Here is a 24,663-nt window from a genome sequence, read left to right on the forward strand (position 1 = left end):
GGATATTAAACACATTCCTGAAATACGTTCAGGGCTGCTGCAATGTGACAATGGGAGAATAAAGTCATGATATCCTAATACAATAATTGCATCTGGAAGGACAAACTTGGCAACCTGGATCTGTCCAATCATGTCATTATAAGAAAGACCCAGATGCACACCTTGTACTCTATTCACAGTCATTACTTTTTATTGTCTCCTTTTCTTTAGCTTGCACTTTAATTTAGGATTGGTTGCGCTCTACTGCGGATTTGACTGAAGCTGCTGCAAAATGCTGAAACTTGCAAATTACAAGTGTGATGTGGTGATATTTTACCAGATTAATATGTTCAAGACACAGCAAAGTCAAACTCCAGGTGAAAATTATGCCGTTCTAGGGGGGCTGATTTAAGAAGATCAAAACAAAAAAAATGTTTGGGAGTCTGAAATACTGATTTAGAACCCACAGAGACCTGCCACTGCTATTGTGAGCTTGCCATGTATCCTATGGTACAGCCGGGCTGTAAATTTGTGAGAGGTTGTTTTACCTCATTTGATATCTACCTCATCAAATGTGAATCATGAAACCACATAAACTGCAACAATGCTGTCCTCCTACTGACTTCACGGAACATAAACAATAACAACATAAATACGACTTACCAAAGTCTTAAGTAAAGCACTTAAAGGAAATCTATATTTTTATATAAACCATAGCTGTTTACTGTGGTATGATTTTTCTGTTTAACTCTGGATAGCTGGAAACTGTCTCACTACCAGAGCAAAGCATATTCCTTGTGTACTGCAAATTAAAGCCAAAGATGCTATATTTTGTTTTATCTCCTGGCTTTAGTGCTCCCATAACCTCAGCAATAAGATCGTACACATTACAGACTATAATATGATGCATGTTTGATCGCTTTCTGAATGAAAATAAGGTATCAGCTCTTCTCTTTGTGCAGTGTCAAGAAAAGACGGTTTCTAACAACCATATTGATGCTGAGGGAAGAAGAATTCAGATGAGTTCTTATTTGTAGGAATTTCCAGGCCTCTCTATTCAGACTCATCAGCCTTAGGCCTGGTCTACACTGGGGGGAGGGGGGGTCGAACTAAGGTACGCAAGGTCAACTACGCGAATAGCGTAGCTGAACTCGAACTACCTTAGTTCGAACTACTCACCCGTCCAGACGCCGCGGGATCGACGTCCGCGGCTCCCCCGTTGATTCCGCCACCACCGTTTGCGGTGGTGGAGTTCCAGAGTCGACGGGAGCGCGTTCGGAGTTCGATATATCGCGTCTAGATGAGACGCGATATATTGAACTCCGAGAAGTCAAACGCTACCTGCCGACCCGGGCGGGTAGTATAGACGTACCCTTATTGGATACTGGTTCTTAACCTTAGTTGATACATAGTATCCTTTGATGAAATTGGATACCAACTCAGGCAAGTCTCATAGTTCTAGCTGTTGATTGTTAACCACAATATTTAAAGTTGTGTTATCTGAACTATAATGAGAACCTGGCATAGAATAGTTACAGTTTGTGTTATCTGAACTATAATGAAAACCTAGCCTGGAAAAACTCAGACACTAAAATCAATGCTGAAACCATGTTAAAATTCTTAAGACAAAAGACAGAGGTAAGCCTGGCAAATTGTCCATAAAATACCCCACTGTGCCTAGCTATTGCCTCTTCCAAAGGAAGTTCCTGGTACACTCCACAAGCAGCATGCTGCAAGATCTGCATACTACAGCATTTGGCCACTTCTCCAGCTATCGTCAGTTAAAACAATGCACTCTACATTATTTTAGTACATTTTCTTGTGCCTAAATTCCCTGTGTTGTAATGAATTTGCTCTTTGAATGATGACACACACAAAAAAAGTGGTACTGACAAGAATCGACTGGCTTGGAGGCGACACTTTAGGAAAATGTATATAGTTTCTCTGAGTGGAAGGATGGTCTTGTGTTTAAAGTACTAAACTAAGACTCAGGAAAAATCTGGGTTCCCTTCTTAGTTCTGGCTCAGGCTTGCTATGTGGGCTTGGGCAAATCACTTAATCTCATTGTATCTCTGTTCTCCCTCTCTAAAGTGGGGATAATAATACTTCCTTTCCCCCACCTTTTTCTCTATTTAGATTGGCTCAGGACCCATTTGTAAGCCTTGATGACTTGCTGTGACTCAGTAAATAGCTAAATTGTTGACAACAGTTTATGTCCTGTGGGGCTGGCTGAGCGTGGCTCTCCACTATGTGCATTACAACCTGTCGGAATGTGTCCAAGGTCATGTGAGAGGTCTGGAGGGGGTGTTGGTTCCTGCCCCAAGAGGATGGGAGGCCCTAGGCAGGCAGCTCCTGCAGCTCTGGTCCTGTGGGGTTGGCTGGGCTCAGCTCCCTACTCTGGGCATTGTGATGTGGGGTCATAGTTCCACTCAGGTTAGCTCATGATGGGGGGCTGGCCAGGCCAAATTTGAGTGATTGGTGTGGCAACTTGACATGAGGTTGCAGTGCCACTCACTCAAATTTGGTCTAGCGCTCCCCCCCCCAAATCATCATGACAGACAGGTGGCTGGGCCAAACCTGAGTGGTGCTGTGGGAGTGGAGACAGAAGCCGCAGGGCGGGCTCTGCAAATCCCCCATCCCAGGCCTCTCACCACCACCTTGTGAGCAAGAGCTATCTACCCCTTCTCAGGGCTTCCCATGCTCTTCAGGGGCAGGATGCGACCCATACCCCTGGGCCTCCCATGACACTGTTCTTGCAATCCAATTTTGGGTTGCAACCTATGCGTTGGAAAACTCTGATTTAGATGTAAACTGTGCAGGGCAGAAACTGTCTCTTGCTATATATTTGTATAGTGCCAACTTTAATTTAATCTCAGTTGTGGCCTCAAAGTACTACTGCAATACAAATGATTAACTATTATTAAGCTGATAGAAGTCAGAGGCATTAGAATCTAAGAACAGAAAAAACATGAATGTAAATGCTTTGGCTTTTTAGCGTGTAAGCTCTTGGGGTCGGGGCCTGCAATGCTGATTTACAACTGCTCAAGATCTAGGTCTAACTTTGCAAAATAATCTGACAAATGTACCAGCCCAGGAACAAAATTCTGCTTGCCAACATTTACAAGGCTGATGATGAAAAGTAGCTTCTTTAACTGCACCGAGCAAGAAAGCGAGTGGAATTTTACAGGGCTGGTTTATAGGTGATTCAGGGTGAAACTTAATGCCAAAACATTCAGATATTTTGAGGTGTGAGATCTGAACCATCTGCACTGAATAAAGAGGTTTCCTGAATGAGAAGATCAGTGTCACCACATATGTTAGATTAGGCTCCTGAAAATGATCTGTGCTGCTAACTGATAAAGAAGAGTTATCTCTACATCGGCATTGAACTGATGGTATCTCTGTGTCACCAAGTGCTGCAATGTTGACTGAGATGCCAACCACAAGTCTAACATTTTAAGTGAGTGCTAAGGAAAATATTTCGTGTGTGTGTGTGAGAGAGAGAGAGAGAGAGAGAGTGTGTGTGTGTGTGTGTGTGTGAGTACTTAAATTGAATTCTCAGAAAAATTAAAATCAAATACATGGCATCTGCAGAGGGCAAACCAAGATTGTTTGGAATTGCTATTTCTAGCAATTCTTTTTCTATTTATCACAAACTACAGTCGGAAGGAAAACACTTAACTATGACACCTTCTAACAATTTGGTATCCAAGCTGCTAGAAGTGCTCTCATTGGTGCCAGAGATACTTTTTCTACACTGGACTTTCATCGGTAAAAGTTTTGTTTTTCAGGAGTGTGAAAAAAAATCCCTCTCCCCCACAAACAACAAAAGTTTTCCCAATGAAAAGCACCGGTGTGAACAGCACTTTGTCGGTGAGCGAGCTCTCCTGCTGACAAAGCTACTGTCACTCATTGGGGGTTGAATTATTTTGTCGGCGGGAGAGTTTTCCTGCCAACAAAGCTACCACCACAACAGCGCTACCACCACTACCTGCACACCTTTTAGTGGCACGGCTGTAGCGGCACGGCTGTGTCACTAAAAGGTGCGTAGTGTAGACATAACCTAAAAATGAACCAGCTTGGAAAGACCTATGATACTTTAGGACAAGGAACCTAATCCTGAAAATATGCAGGATTGAGAATAGGCCCTGCAACTGTGAGTAGTCCCATTCAAAACATGGTCAAAAGAACTATGCTCAGTAGTAAGTGTTTTCAGTGTCAGACACAGTGTTTGCACCATGTGATGAGAATGAGTTACATCAGCTATAAGGTCTAGGATGCCTTTACAATTGAATCATCATAGTTGATTGCTATAATTGTTGAAAACAATACTGACATTCAGAGTACAGAATTTTCCATTAATAGGGGTTTGGTGAACCTCCTTTTAAAACAACTATATAGGATGATCTGTGCCCCAGCACAGTTAAATGCATTTTGGTCTTGTAGTGCAAAGGAAATCATACTAAATTTTAACAGTATTCCTGAATCATGACACCAACAAGCAAAGTCCTTTTCAGGCACTATCATTTTGTAACCAGGTCCAGTGCTATGGTAATTTTACCATGTAGAGCAGACTATAGTTGAAGGAAATTGTAAACATCTCAATGAAATATACATAGCAAAATCCTCTAAAAAATCTGACACAAAGGTGGCATTTCACTGTTGCTAATGCTGATTCAACATCAATGGAATTAGCAATCTTGGTGGGTCTAGTATCAGCTAGCCACTGACTGCTGTCAGCATTTTAAGCACTGCGTCATCCAATGCAGGTCTAGTTAACACAAGAAGCAACCAGCAACTCATCTACCTGTGGGCTTCTAATGTTGCTAACACTACTGAAACTAACCTCTATTAGTCATGATGAAAATGTTTTGAATAATGTCCCAAGTGTAGATATCTCATGTATGAACCGGATGTAGAATAGCACTCAAGCAATGTATGCCAGTGCATGTGATGCTGGCCTGGGACTCAAGACAGCTTCTTTTCTTGACCTTGGGAAAGTCACTTCAGCACTCTGGGCCTCAATTTCCCCATCCGTAAAATGGTAGATAATAATATTGACCCCGTGTAAAGTCCTTTGAGATCTACAGGTGAAATGTGCTATGTAAGAGTGAGTGGCGCTTATTATTAAAGGTAGGCATGTATGTGCATCATGCCATGTTAGACAAGTGCTTACAACAACAAGACATACTAAAAACCATACTGTAAAGGAAAAGCAGCATGGATGAGTTAATGTTGCTAATGGAACCAGAATGTGTTCATTTGATGACATGATGTTATTTTAACTGAGTGCCCTTAAACATGCATCAATATAGGTGCGGAGTGGGAGGTGCATTTGGAGTATATAAGGATGAATCATTTGAACTGAACTAAAAGTAGGTGTCTCTGTCTATTTGACAATGAGAATACATTTTACACTGTTTCTTTGGATCTGCTATTTTTGGATTTATTTATCTGAACCACTAAATTATCTAATTAGTGGCATATATTGTTGAAACATGAGCTATTGTGAATATTTACTGCACACTTGTTCAGGCATTTATCTGAATAGGTGGCATGCTAGGCCTATGTCATGAGGAATAATGATTCTTCGGAAGAGTTACAGGAAATTATAGAAGAGAAAAAAAAGTTTTGCACAGTGGGTTGTAGATTCCAACAACATATATCAATTTTTTCAGAGATAGAGCAATTGCATAGTAATGACAAAAATTTTATTGTAACGAATAAATCAATACTTGCCCTACTGCAATCTCAGATGTTACTTTTATGGGTCTTCCCATGACTATTATATAAAACTGCTCCTGATAGAGTGTGTTAAATGACAACTGCTAAGGGGGGGAAATGGTACGGTCCCAACTCTCTGCACACTGTGCTCTATCTGCTATTAATCACTATCTCGTTGCATGGCGATCCATTTATATCACTGCAACAACAGAGCTGAGTGTTTTACAGTGATGGACTACATTTAACACTGGATGTTTGTTTTTACAATGGAACTGTCATCGAGTGCTCAGCAAAGTGGAAATACAAGGTATTAACAATTAAAAATGAAACCAAAGTGGCAGTAAGTCTAGAAAGAATGTCCCACAAGAGACATATACAGAGAGAGAATCTGAGATTCTAGTGTCATATCTTCTCCATCAGCTAAACTCACCCAGGATAATACGCAAAACAGTCACAATCTCCCTGGCATTGGATGGGCTTGGCTCTGCTCCGCTCTATTCTATTTCTATTTCTTATATTCACCATAATATCTTAGCATCTTCCAGCTGTATATTAAGCACCATGACTATTATCTTTCTAGATATGCCCCAGCTCGAACAGACATTATGGGGTGGGTTTCTATGTCTTATTTTATACAAAAACTCTGAGTACATGATCATAATTGAGGCTGCAAATTTGTCACGGAGGTCATGGATTCCATGATTTTCCAGGACCTCTGTGACTTCTGCAGCAGCAGCCCCTGGGCCGGCTCCACTGGCCACTGCTGGGGCAGTCTCAGGCCACTGCACTCCTTTCCCCCCAGCAGCATCAGGAGTTTGGGTGTAGCAGGGGGCTCAGAGCTGGGGGTTGCGGTGGGGGAGGGGGGTGAAGACTCTGGGTGGCGCTTAACTCAGGGGGCTCGCCAGGAGCAGTGACATGTCCCTCCCTCAACTCTTAGGTGGAAGCGCATCCAGACAGCTCCGCTCACTGCTTCCACCCACAGGCACCACCCCTGCAGCTCCCATTGGCCATGGTTCCCAGTCAATAGGAGCTGCAGAGCCGGTGCTCGGGGTGGAGACAGCGTGAAGAACTGCCTGGCCACGCCTCTGCCTAGGAGCTGAGGAAGGGACATGTCACCACTTCCAGGGAGCCACGCAGACCCAGGTAGGGAGCCTGCCAGCCCCGCCAACCCCCCCAGCACCAATGGGGTTCCCAGGCTGCTCCCCCAGAGCACCTGTGGCACCCCCCAGGCACCCATGGCACCTCTAGGCTGCCTGCCCCCACTAAGATTTAGTCAAGGATATATAGTACAAGTCATGGACAGGTCATGGGCCATGAATTTTTGTTCACGGCCTGTGACCTGTCCATGACTTTCACTAAAAATACCTGTGACTATAACATAGCCTTAATCATAATTGTCCCTTCTGGCCTTAAAATCAATGAATCTTTCATATGTGGTTCTTTCTTCCAGTCCTTGTGGGAAGATGACCTTTTACGACCCAAAAAGCAGGTGGTGCTGACCAGAAAGGGAGGGACAGAATCTCCAGAAGATGGGAAGACTCAGCTTCCTGCACCATTACATAGTTGAATGTCGTTTCTTGTCCTACTTGCTTACATTTTTCTGTTAGGCCTTGATTTTACAAACAATGTGACAACAGGGAGCCATGGTGGTGGGGTGCACTGGGGAGTCTCTTTGAAGTCAACAGGACACCACGTGTATGTAGAATGGCATTGCTAGTGCAACTGCTTGAAGGATTGAGTCTTTAGACTGTTACATTCACTTGTCTTATCCCACCATAGACGAATAACAACATGGTTTCTAGCAGAAAGGCTGATATAGAATGACATTCAGTTTTTTTATTTACACTTCTTAACATTCTTCTTCTTCTTATTATTATTATTTCCTTCACCAGGCACTACTGATGAGCAACCACATAATCTCATCCCTCTATCCCCTGTCTTTCCTCCCCACTTCCTCTTCCCTACTCTTTTGTCACCTCTTCATTGTTTCCCATCTGAAGTTAGATTGGATGCTTGACCCGTGTCTATTTGTTCCTAGCAGAATTTGGGCACTATAATAATACATAACAAAACAATTATAAATAGCATTTCCCTGCTGCAAAAGCATTCTTTTTGGGTCAGATTTTCAAACATGCATTAATGAGAAACCTGGGTTGTGTACACACTTTTGAGAGTTACTTTAGCACACACCTTTGTAAACCTAGCCCTATATGATACCACCCATGAGAGAGGCATGGACATCTGAGTAGCTGGTACAATTCAATGTTTAATTTCCAGTTCATTTCACTTTAGAATAATTTTTTTATTATTTTGATGGAAAATAATATTTTCAGCCCATGAGGGGCCTGATTATCAGAGTCACTGCGCAACTCCAGAATTCCCATTCGTCTGTCAGAAATTTGCAGCCACACCCTAAGAACAGGCATCTCAAAAATTAACTTAAAATGGCCATCTTTTCTCATCTCACAACTTGAGTATCTGACTTGTTTGGCTTATTTTATCAGATACTGGCTCAGCCCTGATATAATCCCTATGTACTGGGAAAAAAACTTTGCACTAAACTTCAATGCTTCAGCTGGATATACTCTTTCCTTTGGAGTAGGACTAATTTATTCACCAGTATGCTAATTTCATTTGCGTATTGATATTAGTGAATATCCTGAAGTCTGAATTTGGCATGGTTTTTAAGAATGCTTGTAATGATAAATGACCAAGTGGGCATGTCTACAAGCATCCTTTTTCTTTTGCATTTTAATTCATTAACCAAATGAGGTCTTAAAACCACTTACCTATTTCCTAACCTTCTTATAGATTAGAATGCACTGCATAGTCATCCATCTGATAAAAGTAATGAAGCAAGATTGGTTCCTCCATTTTTTTGCAGGAAAAATTCTGTTCATTACTTAGTTAAACTTAATTTTATTCCTTTCTCTATTTTTCAGTTGCTTGGACAGTCCTTTACATTTGAGAGTGATTCTGTTTGTACCCTGAAAAGTTTGTTGATAAGAGATTCAACCAAGCTAAAAAGGATGGGGCCACACATTGTGTTAAACATGCTGTGTTCCAGGTGAACAATACGTAGTGAAGTTGTTCCAGTCACCTTCTTATTGTCTTTTAAAGCACAAACCTAAACAGCAGTTATTGGTCCCACTGCATTAGAATAAGGCAAAGAACTGTCAAATTAGCAAGTCTAACGTACTTCAGTTAAGGACCGGAGTCCACATTACAACCCATCACTACACCTATATGGTGCTAAATTTGGGCACAATTGGCTCTGGAAGAATATAGGTTCAGAAATGAGCTAGAGTGAATATTGATTCATCTCTTCAGCAAAACTGAAATTCCTTCACACTGAACTTGAGGACACTGAAAGCTTTCTTTTGTTGAGAAAAGGAAACCATTATTTAAACAGTATATCCACTTCTTCTAACACCACTCATCTCTTACACAAGTATCCCCACTACAACATACTGACAGTGGTCTTTTTTCTCTTTTTTTTTAACTGAACACTCATTTTAGGAAAGAATATTAAAGGTGGAATTTTCAAAAGCACTCAGAGTCGGCCTAATTGTGCTCTCATTGAAATCAAGAGTTCTGGAACAATTTATACAGTGGGGGTGCTGAAAACCATTGAACCGAACTGTAAACCCTGTATATAATGGAAACCACTTCAAGCCAGCAGCAGCACCCCTAGTTCTAGCACCTATTATTGAAGTAATAGATTGATAGCGTTTAAGACTAGAAGATGACCATTAGATCATCCAGTGTGAACTCCTGTAATTACCAGGCATTACATTTCACCCAGTTACCCAGTTCACAATAACTAGTGTTTGGTTAATGTATATTGACCTCAAAAGGAGCATAATAGAGCCAATGCGCAGAGCCAATTTTGAAAATTACACCTTTAGCGTGCTACCTGTTTAGAAGGTAGGTCATCAGTACCTCAGCATCTCTGGAAGTCACTGCTGCTCTCTACCAATGATGATCACCTTTTGTCATGTGCTCAGCCCTGTCTTCAGTACTGCTGCCCGCATTGCTGTAAGAGAGAAGGGTCCTGTTTTATGAAGTCAGAACTGAGCACTTCACTTTTTAGAAGACAAACCTGAAAATTGCCAGTGATTCTCATGCAATAACATGGTGTGCAGTGTGCATGAAGACAGCATTATATATTTCACTCCCATCCTATCCCTTTTGCTTTATTGAAAAGAGACAGGTTTTTAACTGAATAATTCTCTCTAAGTATTTGTAGTTTGCTGTTGTTACTATGCCACAGCTGAGATCACAGTGTTTTGAAGTAAATCAGATGAGAATTATACTATCCAGAAAGGATCAGCAGACATTCAATGCACCTATATTAGGTTAATGCATTCTTCTTATGGATTTATTTTTCTTTGTTCAAACCAAACAGAAAAGAAAAGGAAAAATAATAAAAGCCTTCAAACAAGTGATTTACTGTATATCAGAGATGTGTTTACCTGCCCTACTTAGATGGGGAAAAACATGTTAGCTAAATGTGGCAAGATATGAATATTTTCATCCTTTATTTCCATAAAGATTAGCTGCATATGGCCCCAAGAGTAAACGACATGCATTGGCTCATAAGCTCTATTGGGAAAGGAGGCAGTACTAAATATGAATCTCTGCTCTTAGCTCCACTGCAATTCACACTATAACCAAGAGACCAGAAGAAATAAAAATGTTTATTGATTACCTTTTCTGTAACTTCATAAAAAGACTACTGAAGTCCGGCCGAGTGGACTGATGACTTAACTTTTCATTTAGTTGTGACATGAGGAGATAAAGGGGAAAATGCTATTTGCTGAAATGGAATTTGTATTCGGCAAAATCGTTGTGTTTTGCTTGCTTTTAAAGTAGAAACTGATTCCAGAAAATTTCAAATATATCCTTCAAAATAAAGACTGAAATAGTAAGAGTTTCATGTATTCTGGATAACAACAAGACAGGATCCCATATTTCTGAAACTAAACTGGCTCTGTATTAAGAGAACTATTTACAGAACTGCTGCTACTGGAACCAGCATTCCAACCATTTGCACACAGACTGAGTTCCTTGTGCTTCCTCAAAACTTCTCCATTCTACAATCACTGTTCCTCCCTACAAGTTCCATGAAGGTTGCTACAATAAGCAAACAGGTAATCTGTAATTTGCAAACATGAATGCCTTAACAGACCATTCGATTCTGCGTTTGAACAGTTAAATTGGCATCTAGGCACATTAAAAAAGTCATTTATGCACCCATATAGCTAACTGAGCATCTAAATGCATGATTTAAAACATAGGCATTTGAAAATTGAGCTTATACTATACACAGTTGTCCAAAACCAATGGTTTTCCTAGCAATGACTCTTTAAATTGTTTTACCAGTACAGTTCTATTGTTCACATCCTCATAGTTGATTTGGCCAATTTGACAGTAGTAATAGAGAGATTCTGTCCAGTCCTCCTTGGACAGAGCTCAATTACACTGAGAAGGGCTTTGTGAGATGGAGGATTTAAGGGAGAAAATGTGGTGGAGGGCCTCAGGACACTATCTAGGGTGCAGATGACTCCCTCTTGGGGAAAAGAGAAATTTAGAGACAGTTTTGAAAGACAAGCCCTGCATATAAAAGTGTTTAATCATTGTGGCTATTAGACTATTTAACATTTATCAAGGTTTTCCAGTTGGTGACAGGAGCTTTTACAGAACTCATTGTAATGCCAAAAGATGTAGCAGAAAAAGATTAACTTTTTCTATAGATTTAAGAGTATGATGTGCAGTAGAACTTTATCATAAATTGGTATTATGTTATTCCCTTCAACTGCTTCAAAAACTAGAGGAGTATTGTTTTTATTAGCAGCGAGTTAAATTAATGCAGCTACTTGGGTACCACAAGCTGAGAAGTTTTTATTTTTGTTTTTTTTGGCATCTGAATAAATGAAACCCTATTCTCAGAAGAAGCTGAGCAAAAATGGGCTTTGGCTATTAGGCTTAGCCATTCCTGATGGCTCATAAGAACAAATAAACTCAACAACAAATATCATGTGTCTATTTTTATTTTATTGCAAATCAGTCATCCTATCCCCATCTGTTCTCTTTCTCACTTCCAGGACATCTGATTGTAATATTGTTCTAAATTAACCCAATGTGGGATACTTATTCTTGTTTCTGTTTAAACAGCAGTGCATTTTATTTTTTTGGCCGGATGAAACCTAATTTTTATGTAAACCAGCATGTCACTGACTATATTTGAAAAAGTTTCCTTTAAACTCAATGTCTGAATGCTCAGTACAACATAAGATCCAATCTTACTGATATTGGAAACACCATGACCAACTTCATTAAAAAGTCTATTCAAGCTGCAAGTCAACCCTGGCACAGGTAAATCATACTCCATTTACTGCCTGGGTCATATGATCAAAACTGTGGCCATCCTGGCTTCTTGCAGAAGGATTGCTCAAGAAGTAACTGGAAGGGCATCATCATATGGGAGGATGCCAGGATCCCACTGCCCAAAACCACAAGACTTGCTGTAAGTCAATAACAATCACCGTCGTCAGTGAAATGTTGCAGTGCAACTTGGATGTAAACAGAAACAAATTAAACATGCATTTCACCATCCGAAATTCATGTGACACAATTGTACCACATTAGCATCACGTTGAAGTTGTACTGAACAACAGTTTCATGTACATGTTACAGGATAAAACATCAGAATGATCATAAATTCCAGGCAAAAACACTTTGGTGGTTATATAGCTTGGTTTAAGGAACACTCAGAAATTCACTGTGACTCAACAGACATTATCAATCAAGCTTACCAGAAGTAGTTATTACAGTTAGATGGTTCTTGGGGTCAGAGGAGTATATAATTTTCTGTTGCATTAATCAGAGATCATTTGAATTTAGTTTCATTTGGATTTATCCCAAACATCCAAGGATTTTATTTTTAACTATTGAACACAGGTCTCAGGCTTCTAACCAAAACAATTTTATTTCAAAAAAGAACCACTCCTTTTCCTTATATACTTAATGTAGCCTAATGTAACTTGGCAAGATTAAAATCAAGTGTGTGAAGGATTGTTATACATGATGTGTGCAATTCTGCTCATAGAACTGGCAATTGAACATGCTTATTCACTGGCAGAAGTTAGCCTTTGTGTATGGTTTGCATCTTGCCAGTGTCCCTTTAGTGTTTCTGAAAATCTACAGTTAAGCAGGGCAGGAAGATATTTATTTATTTATTTAAAATCAGGCACAGTTAATAAGACAGTTAATGCATGATCCACAAACAATATAATCTCAGTGAGTTTCTTTTATGTCCTCATAGGAAAATATTTACTAAACCAATATGGAAGGTCTTTTCCAAATCTGGGGGCAAATACAATTGAGAATGTTCATAAAAGAAAATAATGCACTCAGAATTTTAAATTCTGTTGTCAGTCACTGGAAAACATGGGTGGCTAATCAGATAAACCACAGAGGTCTGAGACACTAAATGGTATAATTTCATGTGGTTATGTGCAGGGCTTATAACTGGAGAGCAAAATATATCTTCCTTGCCCAGTAATTAAAAATAATTGTTTTAATAAACATGGTGAAAGAGCAGAAATATAGCATTTAAAGAAATGCTAAATATTTAGAATAAGAGTCTTGGGCTCATAGCTAACAAAGTCAGGCTTCAGAGTGGTAGCCGTGTTAGTCTGTATCAGCAAGAAGAACGAGGAGTACTTGTGGCACCTTAGAGACTAACAAATTTATTTGAGCATAAGCTTTCGTGGGCTAAAACCCACTTCATCGGATGCATGTAGTGGAAAATACAGTAGGAAGATATATATACACAGAGGACATGAAAAAATGGGTGTTGCCATACTGACTATAACGAGGGTAATTAGTTAAGGTGGGCTATTATCAGCAGGAGAAAAAAAAACCTTTGTAGTGATAATCAGGATGGCCCATTTCCAACAGTTGACAAGAAGATATGAGTAACAGTAGGGGAAAAAAATTAGTCAGGATGTTCACATCATGGTGGTTGCCAGGAATCACAAAGATATTCAAGATGGTGAGCAGTTTTGTACAAGCTTAAGAGTACCAAGGTAGCTGCCTAAACATTAGTTTCAACCAATGCTATGCCACAACCAATGCTATGCCACAACCAATGCTATGCCACATGTACAAATCCACATGCCTGGATCCATATGCCCCTGACCATTTAAGATGATGTACACTGTCCAAACACTAAAAATCAGAAACTTATTCCAGCTGGCAAATGACAAAACAAAGGTGACAAGTTGACAATGAAAAAGAAGAAGAAATTGAAAATCACAGGCAACAGACTGAGGTGAGAACATTTCAAAAGTCCAGGAGACCAGACAAGAAAATAACAACTATGGAAGGAAGAAAGAAAAATTGGGGGAGGGGAAGCGGATAGTCATGTGTGAACAGTAGGAGTTCAGCCAGTCTCAAAAGTGATTTAGTCTATGTTTGGCTCAAAAGACTCAGGTTGGCGAATCTGACTCTTTGTGGTTTTACTTTTGAGATTTATCTTTCCAATTTGTACTGGACACAGTGCATTTAAAACATATGGGAAATGGAGAACATGTCCTATGTAATAAATACAGTTTATGATATATAATAAATAACCAAATTCAATTAGCTTGGCATAGGAGCCATATTTTATGTGTATAATTTGGAAACTTAACATCTTGTATGTTCTTTTTGGAGTAGAGAACTTTGCTGAAAACTTCCTCACTGAATAAAAAGATAATGGGCCAGGATTCTCATCTGAGCTACATCAAGATGAGAATCTGGCCCTAAATATTCCACAAATCCAGATCATGGGACTGATGATGGTCTCATATTGGTGTAAATCAGGAATAACTCCTTTGAAATCAATGACATTATACAGTACTAGGGTATACTAGTGAGAATTCAGTGTGAGATCAGAATTAGACTCTTTAAGTCTTTGTGTAATGGGGGGGGGTGTACAAAATTTAGTCACACTGGTCTAATTCTAATTCCATGACAGTCTGAACAGCTTAGAACAAAGGTGGAAGACCAAGCAGTTTAAAATTTCAAGCTTCTCAAAAGAAAACAAAATTATAAAGAGCCAACAATCATGAGGTTTTGAAATTCAGCATACAGCAGGAAAAGAAACCACACTTTCCTTTTGACTTGTACAGGCATTTTCAAAACACACTTGCCTTCCTGTTCCAGAGTAACATGTAGATGTTTATTGCATGCTTATTTATTGGCCAGATCGGATTCTTTTCAAGGTTTGAGACTTTAATGTTTATAAATCTCCTTCTTCTCATGATATTTGGGTACTTCCACTTCCAGCACTGGCTGGAATTAGATACACACAAAAATGTAAAATGATAGAGAGAAAAAGTAACTGAAATTAATGTTAAATGGAAAATATGTATTTGATCAAAGATATAGGAAGATGTGAAATTACTCCAGATGATTTCACACTTTTGAGCAGAATTGTGATTGAATAGTCAGCCCCCCACAAAATGCTTGAGGTAAGGTCTAGAAACAAAGTAAAGAGACATTTTAACTAAAGCTAAAGATAACGGATGCTATTCTGTGGGATCTCCTGTTTTTTTCCATTTGGGGAGCCTACACTGCTAAACACTTGCACTTTATTTGCAGTCTGCATTTGTTTACCTTCAACTTTAGCCATTGTCTGCTAGAAGGCACATCTAGAGCTGCATCTGAAGAAGTGGGTATTCACCCACGAAAGCTCATGCTGCAAAACGTCTGTTAGTCTATAAGGTGCCACAGGATTCTTTGCTGCTTCTACAGAACCAGACTAACACGGCTACCCCTCTGATACTTGACATCTAGAGCTAGTGAACAATGTGAGAATGAGCCCTGCCCCTTAAAACACAATGGAGATCATTAAGAAGTCTCTGCTCAGAGATATGACACTTATTTCCTATACTATAACTCCTGTGACAAGTTGTCAATTAGTTATTATATTTCCTACAATAATTGTGGTATCTCAGAAACTATGGTGTGATGACCATTGCTAAACAATGACTTTTTCCATAGCAGCCACTGTAACATGGCAAAACTTGTTCCAGCAGAACTATAGACCTAATTTTCAGGGGCTTCCCTCCCACAAGTATATCCTACATTTGTTTGTTAATCAGAATTTTTCTTTTGATTCCTCACCTGTCAAGAGATAAAAGGTAAAGAGCTCAAGATCAAAGGACTCCCCGGCATTTGTATTCAAATCAATGGAGTTACTCCATGTTTACACTGGTATCTTTAAGGGCAGAATTTGGCCTGATACAGTGTATTCAATGTGATGTACCCCCTGTTGTATCTGGGCAAATTTGGAATCTCCTGGCTTCCAAGAAGGTAGGAAAACCGGTTTTGCCACTGTCTTTTGCAAATTGCTAAGCACCCTCTCAGTAGGATGTTTCTTGTAACAAAAGCCTGGTTAGAAAAACTAATTCCCTCCAGCCAAACTTGCTGAAGATTCCTTCTAACCCTGAAAAACTGCTTTAAAACTCCCTTTTCCTCAAGCTGCCTGTCCAAGCAACCCGAAAGAAAAACTGCTTCCAACAAAGCCTGCTGGAAACTCAATTCCCTCCAGCAAGATAGCTCTTTTCAGCTTAGCCCAGCTGAAAAAAAAACTGCCTCTAACAATACCAGTTAGAAAAGGAATACTTGTAAACCCTTTCTTCTCTCAGGTTGCTTTCCTGCTCTAGAAGAAGAGAATAGCTCTTTTCAGCTTAGCCCTGCTGAAAAAAAAACTGCCTCTAACAATACCAGTTAGAAAACCTGTGTCTGTTTGCCTTCGGGGTATCTCTCCCTCCTAACCTGCAGTCCTGCTTTAGGAGAAGAGAATAGCAATGGCTCTCTGGTTCAGAAAAAAATCCCACCGCTGCCACCATGTCATAGGTCTCACCCCCACTTGGAGCTGTTGGGTTCCAATGTGGGGACCTGCACTGGTTTCCCTCTCAACTAAAATCCTAGTTTAGATCTAGTAAGCTGCCACCACTCAATCAGATATGTGGATTGAGACACAGTCCTTCCCCAAAATCCTAGGGGATTCCAAGAGCCCCAAATCCATGGAGTTCTTACACCCAGGAGAAATAAACCATTCCCCCTGCTTCCTCCCCCCTCCCTTTTCCTAGGAGAGATACCGGGATCTAACTACAGAGGGATACCTCCCCCTTCTCTTTCCCTGAGAATCCACCCAAGGAAAGACCAACCAAGTCCTTAATAGAAAAGAATTTATTAAAGAATAAAAAAAGAAAAGTCACTGTCTCTGTAACCAAGATGGAACAATACAGGGTCTAAACTTATCAATTTCTGGAGAGAATCTCCCCTCCCCCTTTCTTTCTCAGTGAAAGCAAAGTAACAGCAAACAGGAATAAAGAATTTCCTTTAGCAAACACACAATTGCAAATATAGAAAGCAACTCAAAAGACTAATCCGCCTTTCTAATTAATACTCACTATTAAATAGTAGAAACTACTCCAGGAGAACTTGGAGACATGACTGACCTCTCTTAGATCAAAGAGAGCTCTGAGTAAACAAGGAACACAGACAAAGGCTTCCCTCCACAGAGATTTGAAAATAATCTGTTCCTTGATTGGTCCTCTGGTCAGGTGTTTCTCAGGTTACTGAGCTTGTTAACCCTTTCCAGGGAAAAGAGACCTTAACCCTGATCTGTTTATTTATGACAACTATTATTTTAAAAGACCTTGGTAGTTTGGTTTCTTGGGAGGCAAGCAAGGCTGAATCTGGAGGCTACTATTGAGATGAAGTTTTGGATCATAGTTAATTAAGTGCTTTCAATTTTGTAGACTTGTTCAAGATAACCAAAGTGCAGGGATTAAGAAGGAGACTTATTTTCATACTAATCTCTATTAGTGTTATGTTACTTCATACTTCTCCAACCCCAGTCCCAGTCCCACTTCCTGTATCTGCCACCTAGATTGTAGGCTCTCTGGGTCTGGGACAGTTTTCTTTGTTACTTATATTTACTGTGCCTGGCACATCAGGGCCTTAATTCTTGTCTGGGGTTCTAGGAATTACTGCAATACAAATAATCACTAATAATTTAGAAGAATAAAATACAACATTTAAATCTTCCAAAAACATTGTCCCATATTGAATGTCCATTCCCTCAGGTACATCATGTAATCCAGACCCTCTGCAACAGGATGGAAGTGTATTAAACACAAACCTCAACCCTCTTAAAGGCGCAACAAACAACCTCACTCATTCCCAGCCCAGAAGTCTAGTCCATGCCTCTTGCAATCTTTTAGCCAGCTTCTTCACTCACAAGCCCCTATTTTATCTCTGGGGACACCACCCAGAAGGAGGCGGCTAAGAAATAACTCTTCTTGGACTGTCAAAGACCCTCTAAGAAAGATTTCAGAGTAGCAGCCGTGTTAGTCTGTATCAGCAAAAAGAACAGGAGTACTTGTAGCACCTTTATATCTGGAGGCTTAGCTCAGAGAGCTCACGGGTGGACCACGTTTTCTTATTGCCTCTTCTGAATACAAATATCTTTATCAAGAAACCAAGCTGCCTTTTTAACTTCTTTAACCCAGAAGTAGCTATCCGGCCACATTTTGAATACGCAAAGTGCTTTGTTTGCTTTATGATTAAAATCACTGAAGAAGGTGGTGGTAAGAAAGTGGACCAATGCATTGTTCAAAAGTACTGAAGCATTGCTCATTATAACAAGGAGTGCTGAGCCTTGGAACTGTTGTTAAAGGGCCAGCACATCTTTTTACATTCCTATTTAACTTAAATGAGGGAAAAGCAGTATCAGACACCCCATGAATAAAGCAGGTTAAGATCAGGTTTCATGTTGCCTGATGTCTTTTGTATTTTCTACATCCCAGTAGTAAAAGGCAAAACCTTAGCAACAGGGAAACATTATCACCATTTATTCAATAATCTATATCCTGATTATTAGCAGACTGGTTTTCCTAGTGCTGGTTTTCCTAGTCTTATGCTGAGATACAAAGATGGTCTGGAAGACAGCACAGACAACTGATGCTGAATTACTGAAAATCTGATTTCAATTACGTTATAATACTTTAAAATAATGTTACAACCTTTCAAAAATCATATACTACCAGCATTGCCCTGGGTCTAAATTTTTTCTGCCTCGGGAATCTGGACTGAAGATGAGTTTAGGTCATACGATAAATAAAAAGAGTTTGATTAATACTAAGGGGTAAATTAAGCACATCTGTCCATTTCACATTTGGGCCAATTCTAGCCTCCTTAGTCAAGCTAAGCAGTACCTTAGGCTTGGATCCTGCAATAACTGATGCATGTGTTTAACTTTAACTTCAGCTCCAATTTGACTACAATAGGACCACTGAAGTGCTTAAAGTTATGTGTACATGTAAGAGCTTGTCTACATGGGGAAATTTACCAGAAAGAATACAGGTATAATGATATAGCTTTAGTATTACCAGTACAACTACCTGTATAGATACTTTTATTCCAGAATAAGAGTTCCTTTTTTACCAGATATCAAAGTGACACGGGCAATGGCAATGCTCACATACTTGCATGTACTTTGTCACCACCTACACTACTTGTGTAATGCCGATAGACCCCCAGTCATTGGCAGGCGGGATCGAACTTGGGGCCTCTGGAGCTTAGTGCATGAGTCTCTACTGCATGAGCCAAAAACCAACTGGCTGTTAGCTAAGGCTGTAGAGCAGACTCATTAATCTCTCTGACTCTCTCTCTAAGTGGTCTTGGTGCCACTAGGTGGGACAGAGCACCACACCCAAGAGGTGTGTGGGTTACACTTGTTCAGGCAAAACTCCCAGGATGACAGTCTGTATCTGGCTCTTGACAGTATTAATAGGGGTCAAATTCAATCCCATTCAAGATTACCATTGTCAGTGGGAAACGTAACAAATCCTTAGACTGCATTATTCATAAGGATCAAAAACTGACATAGTTTTAAAAGGAAAAGAAGCCACGTATTAGATTTAAAAACAATTGCCAATCATTTCATGGAGCAAAGGTATTGCCACATGAAATTCCATTAATCGATCACAGTTGAAAGGTTAGTAAGACATGCATACATCAGAAATGCTTTACGTTGAGGTCTGGAATGGTCTAGGCAATTCCCTTTCAGGTTTCAGGAATGGAAGTAAGTAATAATTAAATAAAAATTGAACTAAGCTGTAAATCAAAGCAATGTAGGTAACTTCCATAACTTATTATATAGTTCCATAGTTTGCTACTGGCCAATACATACAATTCAAATAATTAGACTGGCTTTGCCTACTTGGGGTGTAAACAAATTGGGTAGTTCATTTACCTAATTCTTTGCAGAGGAGGGGTGTGGTGGAAACAACCTATATGCAACAGTTTATGATAACGTAAATTGTACTGATTTACTTGGCAAGTCTATGCAAGAGCCTGACAGGGTTCAAAGCCAAATGCTGAAACCTGGCCCCAGACGTTATTTAACACAAAGTCACAAAAATCTCTAAACCTCAAAGTGGCATGTCTCACCAAAAAGGTGATGATTTAAATCCACTACATTTCACACAGAGTAAATGAACTGCTGAAACTTGGTCTTTAACCAGTGTTTGGAGCAGCCTTCAAATTGCAGGGTCTGAGATGGAAGAGGGTTCATCCAGAGGCCACCGCAACAGGTCTGCGTCCAAATAGATATAAACAACCAATGTGAATGGTGCAGCTGCCTCATTATTATATTCAGCTGGCCAGAAACATATTTTATGTCTTGATGACGTTGTGAACAAGTGACGAGGAAAGCAGTTGTCCATTGTATGGTTTTTTAAGATTGTATTTCCCAAACATTTCTTTTTTAAAGTTGTAAGTGAGTTAAAAATAAAACAAAAGAACTAATTGTACTGAAGATATTCCTCAGCTGTAACTTCAGCTATGGATTGTTATATTCTAAGTTATTGATGAACAGTGAAAATAACTTTAAAACCTCAAATATTTAATAGCCTTTAAGGAAAGCCACATTCCGCCAACCGAGATAAATTGTGTGGTATCCCATGACAAATGTAAGGCCCCAATCCTATACATGGTTATGCACGAGTAACTTTAGGCATGTGAGTAATTCCATTAAACTCAGTGGGTTGACTCATGTGCATAGGCATTTGAAGGATTGGGGGCCTTGATCCTGCAATTTCCCCACACCGCTAGATCACTGTGCAATGGGGCTGTGTGTGGGCTAGGCGTCTACCTGCCCACAGAGGAACTTGCATGATCAGGTCTAACTAGTAGCATTTTAATTATATGCTTTTGTGTATAAGATTAAAAACATTGAAAACCAGGCAGGAACAAGCAAGAGTTGGGCCCAAACCAAACACTTTGGTCTGAATTTGCAGTTCAAACCTTTTTCAGTCACGTGTAAGCTTTTCAGATTATGACTTTTTATACGTTTGAGCTACACCTAACACAATGGAGCCCTCTTCCGAGTGGGGGCTCGGGGCGCTACTTTGGCTTAAACACTTAAGAATAACGAATACAAACATCAGATCTCGACACTCAGAAATTGTGGAACTCAAGAGCACTTTGGGGTAGCTGGTATGAAAAGAGGGAGTGGAGTCAGAGGAGTTACTTTGGAGTTGGCCCAAGAAACTAGCATCTGCAGACCCTGGATTTTAATGCAGTCTCTTCTGTGCTATTAACACTCAGCAGCAAGGATTTTGTGATTCTTCTTAAAGCCTTTTGACTGAGGGAAGTAAAATGAGAGAGGTACCTCATATCATCACTTCTGCTGGTGTACATTTGTCATAGTATCAACAACAAGCACAAGCTTGACTGCAATCACTTTTGGCTTCCTCCTGTGTCTGAGGTCAATGGGAGTTTTGCCATTAACTTCATTGAGAAATGGATTGGACCCTTAAAACTTTCAAAGACTGATCCAAAGCCCATTGAAATCCATGGAAAGACTCCCATAAATGTCAGTGGGTTTTGAGTAGGGCCATAAAGAACACTTCTGTTGGCAGGAGAAAGAAATAACCATTTGCCAGTTATTAGAAAGTTATTAAAAAGGGCATTGGATGGAGATAAAGGGAAATGTAATAAAAGTTTATTTTAAAAAATAATGTTATTTCTAGACTACATTTAACATTTCACAAAAATAATCCAAAAAAAAATTCCAGAACTTCTTGTAACAGTCTTTCCATTTGCTAATGGAGCAGATATGTTGAATGTGTATGGGAAATCATAACATGCCCATAATTTAAGCAAACAGTTAACTGAACAGTTAACATCCACTTTATTAAGGTAGCAGCCTGAAGCAAAAATTGTCAACAACTAATTGTAAAGAAATGATTATTTTTATGTACTATAAATAATGGAAAAGACCACACATTAAAAAAAAAAAGAGGTGTTGTGGGATTTAGCAATGTACTTAAAAATCAGGTTTGCTGTAGCAATCAATCACTGATTGTCTATCTGTCACAAGTAGGGTTATTAGAAATTTGAACCTTTAGGATAGTCCTCATGTAAGAGGTGCTAACAGAAAACACTACACCTGCATAGCAATGATTTAGCCATGGAGCTTTGGATGCAAGAAAAAAGCCATAAAGTCCAATCCTGCTTCCATTGAAGTCAATGAGAATTTTGATATTGATTTCAATTAGACCAAATAAAGCCCATCAGTTGCTGCTATTTACTCAGCGCACAAGACTTAATGTTAATTAAACCAAAGAACAATGTGTATTCTATATTACTGTGACACATACAGTGATGACACACATTCATTTCAGTGTCAGATTTCACTAGAGTAACTATGTAATTTCATGATGACTTTACAGTTACCGCAAGTCAACCTCCACAAATTCTAATTAAATGGTGAAAACCTGTTTAGCCCCCAAGAGATTTGTTAGTCATTTTAACAACAAAAGCACCACTGAACGTATGTCTTAATGTGCTTCTTTTAGTGTGTTTTTTTAATTAGTGGTGCAACTTTCTTTCAGTATTAAAGCTTTGTTGCATCCTGGTTGTTGAGATCAAGTTGAGGTTTAAACATTTCTTACTGAAGAACATCAAAATTATACAATAGCACAGCCAAGCTCCAGTTGCTTGCAAGTCGTGTATATAAAGAATGAACTGAAACATGCAGTGGTCGGCCACATTATAGCAATATTTTATGTTTAAATAACGGTTGGTGGATTTCCTTACATTAACTACATAACACAAATTGATGAGGTGCTCTCAACCAAAGTCATTGCATTGTTGATCTTTTGCTTAATTGGATTTAATCTTGGTTTAGTGTAGTGTAATACTAGGTGGAAACAATTAAATACAATAGAGGAGCAGTTCATCAAACTTAAGGAAGATCCATGCTAAGTACTCAGATCTGATTCCCCCGAGGGTAAGACATAGAATTGCAATGATACGGAGTCATACTCTTATTTGTAAACAAAAACTTTCTACTTTCTGTGCTTAGAGGAAAACGGATGAAGAAGATCAATCAATATATTTGATTAAGCAGTAAGGTCAGATCCCTCAGCTGGTGCAAATCAGTGTAGCTTCAATGGAGCTATGTTGATTTACACCAGTTGAGAATGTGGCCCATTGCTTTAATTTTTATTAAAAGTTAAAAGTATCAGATAACATCAATGCAAAGGATTTACAAATTTACAAATTCATAAATTGTATTGAAGTACCTATGACTCTTGCTAATAACAGTCTGTCAATTTCCCCCTTCTTTTCTATGTATAGCATGGGTATGTCTGCACTGCAAAGAAAAGCCCACAGTACTGAGGCTCAGAGCCCAGTCAATTGATTTGGGCTCACAGAGCTTTGGCTGTGTGACTAAAAATAGCAGTGTAGACATTTGGGCTCAGGCTGGAGCCCAGATTCTGAAAACCAGCGAGGAGGTAGGGTCTTGGAACCTGGGCTCCAGCCTAAGCATTAACATCTACGCTTCTATTTTTAGCCATAGAGCTCAAGACCTGCAAAGCTGAGACAATTCACCTGGGCTCTGATGGTTGGTGTTGCGGGTTTTTCTTTGCAGTGTAGACATATTTTATGTGGCATGTAAAGGTGGATCCATCTTTAATTAAAATCTGAGGAGATTGTTGGGGGACAAACTCACCTAGACTCTAGCTGGCCAGGTATATTTCTTCGGCACTTATTGACATCCTCAGATCAAAAGTCAGTCTATGTGGGCCATGGTCACTAAAGAAGTCCCATTGAAAGTTGCTGGGACTCATCCTCTTACATCATTTAGGTGCTTTTGAAAATGCCATCCAAAATCCTCAGTGGTTCCATTTAGGACATATACCATTTGAAGCACATGTAGATCTATCTTCATCTATCAATCAGGAGGAAATGATTGTGGCTAAAAGTGCCACCAAAAGTTGAAGACCTGTGTGCGGGTGGGGTGTTTCTGAACTAGGTCAAAATATTAATTTTAATTTCTGATTTTAATTACAAACTTTCTGTATTGGTCCCCAACATGAAAACAGAAGGGTTTATGCATATATATCCACTGTCTAGCTTTTTCCTACTTCTAATACATCTTGCTGCATTATACTGAACGTGAATGTTACCTCCACAGATGGAATATTTGAGCATCCTTGGAATTATCCTTGCCAAGCTACTGCAATGGTGAACTGGACCTGAGAAACTCCATTGTTTGTGGTAGTACTTGCTAGAATTTGCAACAGATTGATGTGTTTCACATGCTTTATGGAGTCTGACTAGGACTTCTACAGACAGAATGATATTTTTTCAGCTTTGGGAATAAAGTGGTTCTCTGCACCACAGTGTAACATCTAAGAGTCATGGACATCCAGAATCTTTGGGTAACTGGCGATGACAGCTCTGCAGACTTTGATATTTCCTCAGCTGTGCTCCCAAGAGAAAGTATTTTATTCAGGCAAGCTTTTAGGTATTGGGGGTAATGCTCTTGGGTCTGATGTTAAGGGCACTGCGCATGGCCAGAGTAGACTGAAAATGCAAATG

At 39.6% G+C, this 24,663-nt stretch overlaps 1 long non-coding RNA gene across 1 annotated transcript in view; it reads right to left on the minus strand.

Annotated features, from left to right (window-relative positions):
* The window catches only part of LOC123349142, a 263,248-nt gene that overhangs the window by 137,014 nt on the left and 101,571 nt on the right, over positions 1–24,663 (minus strand). The window contains exon 2 of the long non-coding RNA XR_006573392.1: positions 9,646–9,739. This is a non-coding gene — a long non-coding RNA (uncharacterized LOC123349142). The remainder of the gene's footprint in view (positions 1–9,645; positions 9,740–24,663) is intronic.

The sequence above is a fragment of the Mauremys mutica genome, chromosome 14 (genome assembly GCF_020497125.1).
Source record: "Mauremys mutica isolate MM-2020 ecotype Southern chromosome 14, ASM2049712v1, whole genome shotgun sequence".
Lineage (NCBI taxonomy): Eukaryota > Metazoa > Chordata > Testudines > Geoemydidae > Mauremys > Mauremys mutica.